The sequence below is a fragment of the Gavialis gangeticus genome, unplaced genomic scaffold (assembly GCF_001723915.1).
Source record: "Gavialis gangeticus isolate Ggan-Ray unplaced genomic scaffold, GavGan_comp1, whole genome shotgun sequence".
Classification (NCBI taxonomy): Eukaryota; Metazoa; Chordata; order Crocodylia; family Gavialidae; genus Gavialis; species Gavialis gangeticus.
Window position 1 is genome coordinate 19,605,430 of NW_017728997.1, and position 5,738 is coordinate 19,611,167.

The following is a 5,738-nucleotide window of genomic DNA, read 5'->3' on the forward strand; positions in this document are numbered from 1 at the left end:
CTACCCACCTCGCCCCAGGTCGAATATGACCCATCCACCACCACCCTCTGAGTGCGACCCCTCAGCCAATCTGCAATCCATCTGACTGTGTGGGCATCGATGCCACAGTCGCCTAGTTTTTTACCACCTCAGTGGTAAAGCAATTCTTACTGGAGAAAGGGTAGGATCAGCACAGCAATACAAGGAATAGAGTACGTACTGCAGTGGGAAGGAGCGACCCCTAATCCTTCTGAGCACAGAAAACTGACCTCCACAATGCCCTCCCACCTGCAGTTTCCTACAGCATGTACCTTAAGCATTTCAAGGCCTAGGCACCACTTCCTTTCAGCCCTCTCCTCAGTCTGGAAAGCCTCTAGCGGCCTTTCGTGAGCAGCTAACTCTGCAGATATGCCATGCACTAGTTGAGATTAACTACTTTCTTTCCTGAGCTTTGTAAAAAGAAAAGAGAACTTTCTCGCAGCTTCCAGATCTGTACAACATGCACCTGTCCACATCAACTTCCCTCTGGATAGGCAAATCATCCCAGTGCCCTATGGCAGCCTGCAGAGAGATGTAGGACCTGACACTTAATTACATTAAGGACCATTTATGCTGCTTGAACAGTTATGTTCACCATGCTAGTGCAGAAAACAGGCACTGCTGTGCAAGTGAAAAACAGGCTCTTCATCCATTACACTTTAAAAGGGATTTACCAGGCTGATCACAGTTCTGGGTGAAGCATTCCAGGAAGCCCCAGAAAAATTCAGCACATGGCTCCTGAAGCTTCAAACTAGCCTCCCGTAGGTTACCCACATCCATGCTGCACCTCCTGGGCACCTTCCTCAACTGTTGTTTAGGCATTTTCTTTGCTGGGAATATAGTGCCAAAGCACTGCAGAATTGTGTGGGGACCAGCCAAAGTTCAGGAAAGCCTGAACAAGCAAGCAGCTTTGTTGGCTTCTAGCCATTTTGTAAGATAGAGAGCATTTTAAAACCTTTACCACTGGACACTGGTGTTATAGTGCAAGTAGGCCAACATCAGCGGTCACAGAGAAAGTATAAAGCACTATAATGAGCAAGCATGTAGTAGGAGAAATTCCTGCCCAAAACACAACTCATAGTCACTTTATACCTTGAGACGTCTGGATCAAAAGCCTCCGATGTTTACATTCTAGTCAGCAACACTGCTCTTACTCATACAAAAATGTCTACTGTCTAGTTCTTTCCTGAATCTTAAACTATTTGCCTCTGTTCTGGAACAGAATTTCACAGATTGATCACACCCTGAGTACGTAAGCTATGATGCATTTTACAGTTTGATGCCCTTGAGGTCTTCTCTTTGCTCTTGTATTATTACAAAGAGCAAAACAGAGGACTAGCTAGTTTTATATTTTAAAAAGCCAACCTATTTTTCCTCCTTCCAAACAAGACAACACAGGTTGCTGCTAAACCCACTCCAGGTGGATGCTGCCCTTTTTGGACCCTCTTTACTATTTCTGCCCGTTATGATGGACTCATTCATTTTCTCTGGTGCTGAAGAGAGACTCCCTCACATGCAATTCCCCACAATCACACCTCACTTTTATCCTTCCAGACATACATACAGCATTCATCACCAACCAGCCCTGCAGCACAGCCTGTCACACTAGTAGTGTCTAAGATTCCCTCACTGCTACCGTTAACATGAATAAACACAGAGAAAGAAAGGACTGTTTCTTATCTCCCCTCTGACCATAACCAAATTGCTTACCAGTTCTGCAACCAGGGTGTCCAAGCAACCTGGGTGGCCCTGAGAATCTTTCAAGGGTTACATGGGGTGTCACACAATGTTAGTACTGTTAGGTGTGCAAATGCGATTCCCAAGATAAACCCAGACATTTCGAATGGGAATCCATAGCAATAAAACCATTCTGACCTGCTGTGATCTTTCTGAGCTCTTTGGAACAGAATTTTTTTCTGCAGACAACTTCCCCTCCCCCCCAACAAAAAACCCGACTGAAGATCAAGGGCTGGTATTTTCCGAGGGGTGCCTTGAGTCTAATGGGGGGTGCCTTGAGTCTAAAAATGTTGAAAACCACTGCTTTATATAAACCTTTTGAAATGGTATAGCAGAGCTCAGATATCCCATCCCTAAAGACATTTAAATGCACATTTTTGTTTTACTTAAACCCAGGGAGCCAAAGATAGCATCCTAATCTGGCTCTTTCACATGGGCTGGATTCTTGTTGTACCACAGAGTTAAAGTTATTTTTAGGTGCAGAAAAGGATTAGTATGATCATTAACATCTGATCTTCAGCATACCCCTGGCCATTGAACTTCACCAAGCAATTCCTGCATGGTCTGACTTCTGGCAGAGTTAGGACAAATAGTGTAGAAAGACATCCTCTCTTGACCTGAAGACCACTGATGATGGAGAACCAGTGGTCTCCCTGATAAACTGCTCCAGTGATTGATTATGCTCTCCTTGTTATACATGTACACCAATCCTAGTCCAAATTTGCCTAGATTCAGCATCTAGCCAGAGGAACCTGTTGTGCCTTTGCTGGATGAGAAAGCCCTTTGTTATAACCCTTTTTTCTCCTCATCCAGGTACATGTGGGAAGTAACCTCTTAACCTTTACCAGGATAAGCTAAATTTAGTTTCTTAGATCTCAATATAAGGCATGCTTTGCAGACCATAATTAATTCTTTGCATCTTTCCTCTCAAGTTTCTTCAGCTTGTCATCCTCAGTTTTAAAGTGTGGGCATTAGAAAACTAGACATACTAAAATCATGTTAAAGAGCAAGGCACCAGTTCCTCAGGGAGCTCCAGTTATCACCAAAGAGCTCTGCCAGGATGAAGCAACTCATGCCTCATACCACACAACTAGTGTCCTGTTAGCATCTCAGCTGATTCCAGAGGGATGGGACCCCCTGAGGCTGCCAAGCTGGCAGTATTGCTAGGCTCAGCCACTGCATAAATCACAGCAGGGAGAAGAGGGGACTGTCCGATATTTGCTGGCCCTGGTCCCTGAAAGAGTTCTGTTGCCTGTTGATTAAAACCATCCCCTTGTGTGGCAGTTTCTAAATTTAAAAAAAAAAAAAAATCACTTGTTACATTCCAGCACTTCAAGAAACAAGCTCCAGAATCTGAGGAGTGAAAAAGGCTTCTGGCACGAAGCAGGGCATAGATTAACCTTGGGCGCCACTTAAGTTTATGAACCACATACCAGCCTCCAGGGACAGGGCCAACAACAGAGATGTGAAAGACAAAGGGGGCAAGGAGAGGAAGAGCTTGCCCTGTAAAGGTAAAACTTGAAAAACAAAGCTCCTCTTCAGCACGCAGAGATGCCCTGCCTGATGTACATGGCTATCGTCTGTGTTTGTCCCTAGGTTCATCTCGCACCCACCCCCCAACCACACACCAAATGCACTTAGGAAACCTGCTTCCCTCAACAGAAACTCTAGTGCCACAGTGAGGCCCGGTGAGTTTAGCAACTATGGAAGACTGAGCATCTGAGGTTGACAGAGTCAACACTGTGGGGCCTGAACACCGGCACTAGTACAGGGGATACGGTGTGGACCCTGGTGCAGTCTGCTTACCCTCGGGACTCCTGGGGGTGTCGAGACACCTTCACTTCTCTTATGGGTCAGTGCATCTCAAGCTAGAAAAGAACAAAACACAACATGAAATGCAAAGAGTTTTCTCCAGCAAGTGAGACCCTCCAAGCTCCAGCCCCCGTGGGCACTTCCCCCCTGAGAAGGCCTGGTTCAGCCCGCTGCACAAAGTCCAGGCAGCCCTGGAAAACAATGGGGTCTTTCTTGCCAGGGCAAGATTTTGGCTAGCCTACCAAATCACCCGTCCAACCACAGACACAGAGACACCCCCAGCTGTGTCCACAGGGGAGAAGAGTCTGTTGGCATGGTAGCAGTACACCCTAACTTTCTTCTAATGAACAGGGATAAATGTTTTGTTCTCATTAGGAAAAATACAGACACATTCCTGATTAGTGAGTAATGTCTCTGCCTTTGGGAGATTAGCTCAGCTTGGAATGGTTTCAGTTTAACCTACTCTAGTTTTTCCCCGGAGCAGTTATTCTCCAGGGGTTACAGGTTTTTCCCAAGAGCAGAGGCTTCCACATCTCTTAACCCCAGGGTCTTGAGATGGCTCCAGGGAAGAATGGACTAAGGTAAGGAACCCAACCGAGCCAGTACGCAGAACCAGTGCTTGCACAGTTGGGCCCCAGCCCCCACCCTCTGATCAGCAAGGTCCATCATGACATGTCCAACACGAGGCAGCATCCACTCTGCCACAACCGTCACCAGAACCTGCAACTTTCAGTCACCACCTAACAAGGGGCCAGGTTCCTTCTCCAGCCACAGGGATCACAGAGTCATAGAAAAGCAGGGTCAGAAGAGTCCTCAGGAGGTCACCTAGTCTAGCCCTCTGCCCAGGGCAGGCTCATCCCTAGCTAAACCATCCAGTACAACTCATTCTTAGAACTGTGCAAAATGCCACTCACACAAGCATGAGGCAAAATGCCCAAGGCCACCAAAACCACCCTGAGCTGCCACAAGTAAAGTCGAGGGACGAGGGCACTGTCACTGTTCTGCCACTGCACGTTCAGGAAGCAGCATCATGAAATACAGCAAAGAGATCCAAGGAAGAGGGCCAAGCAAGGCAACCGCCTTCCCAAAGAGTCCATGCCGAGTACAAGAGGTAAAATTCCTTCCTGACTGCAAAGTAGCAATCAGTCTGACCCCGAGCAGAGGGCAAGACTCTCTAATTGGGAACCTCTAGGTTTTGTCCCAGCCAGGACTTTGGCACACCTCTGCCAAAATCCCCAGCCTTTATTGCAGCCAACACCCAGTTCTTCCAAGGAAGGTATTAAATAACCCTGATATCCATTAGCAACAAGAGAGAAAGAGTACCTTCCTGGCCCCATGTGAAAACTAGCAAAGCCTGGGGGCAAAATAAAAACACACTCCCCATTCTGCACTGCAACCTGGGGGCTGCAAACACAACTCTTCTTTCTGTGATCTCAACCTGTCCATAAACTTTTCCCAGCTCCTTTAATCTTCTTTTATAACCAAGCCAGTTGTAGCCCTCTGCTTCCCCTCCCCCGCCACTGAGCCCTCTCCACGGCACTTCCTAGAGCAGTGATTCTCAACCTTTTTTGTACCAGGACCCATCTGTAAACATCAATGGCCAGTCGTGACATAGTGCCTTGCACTCCCAGCCTGCTGCCCCCCACCCCAGGCCCCAGCTCCCCAGTGTGTGGGGCGGGGGAGCCCCAAGCAGCCCCTTACAGGCTGGAACTCTGCCAACCTACAAGGGAAAAGCCAGTTTCCCATTTTTTTTTCCTTTAAAGGAGAATCCATTTTTAAAGTTTGTTGGCAATCCTTTCACATATTCTTGTGACCCACTTTTGGGTTGCACCGCACGGGTTAAGAAACACTGTCCTAGAGCATCCCTGACCAATGCGTATCCAGAGCATGGGCAGAAAGTAAGAACCGCTGCAGTGTACCTGACAGCAGCCTCTACTGGTGACTATCGCATGCCCTGGGCCACAGGGGACAAGCAAGTCACCCTTCTGGACTGCATCCCCCTGTCTTTATTTCAATTTCAGCAACATGGATGCCTTAACTTTAGCCTGCAAGATTTGTACACAGAGGCATCTCTGTATGTACCATTAGGTGTTCAGCAAATGAGACCTGTTGCAATGTGACAGCAGTGCCCTGGTATGACACACTTTTGCACAACCCCCTCACATGGCACA

General features: G+C 47.4%; 1 protein-coding gene across 4 annotated transcripts in view; it reads right to left on the reverse strand.

Moving 5' to 3' along the window:
• Window positions 1-5,738, reverse strand: part of PLXNB1 (plexin B1) — a 72,651-nt gene that overhangs the window by 59,910 nt on the left and 7,003 nt on the right. For all 4 annotated transcript variants that reach the window (XM_019504897.1, XM_019504900.1, XM_019504898.1 and 1 more), the window contains exon 2: window positions 3,562-3,623. The gene's annotated coding sequence lies outside the window, so the exon portion shown is untranslated. The remainder of the gene's footprint in view (window positions 1-3,561; window positions 3,624-5,738) is intronic.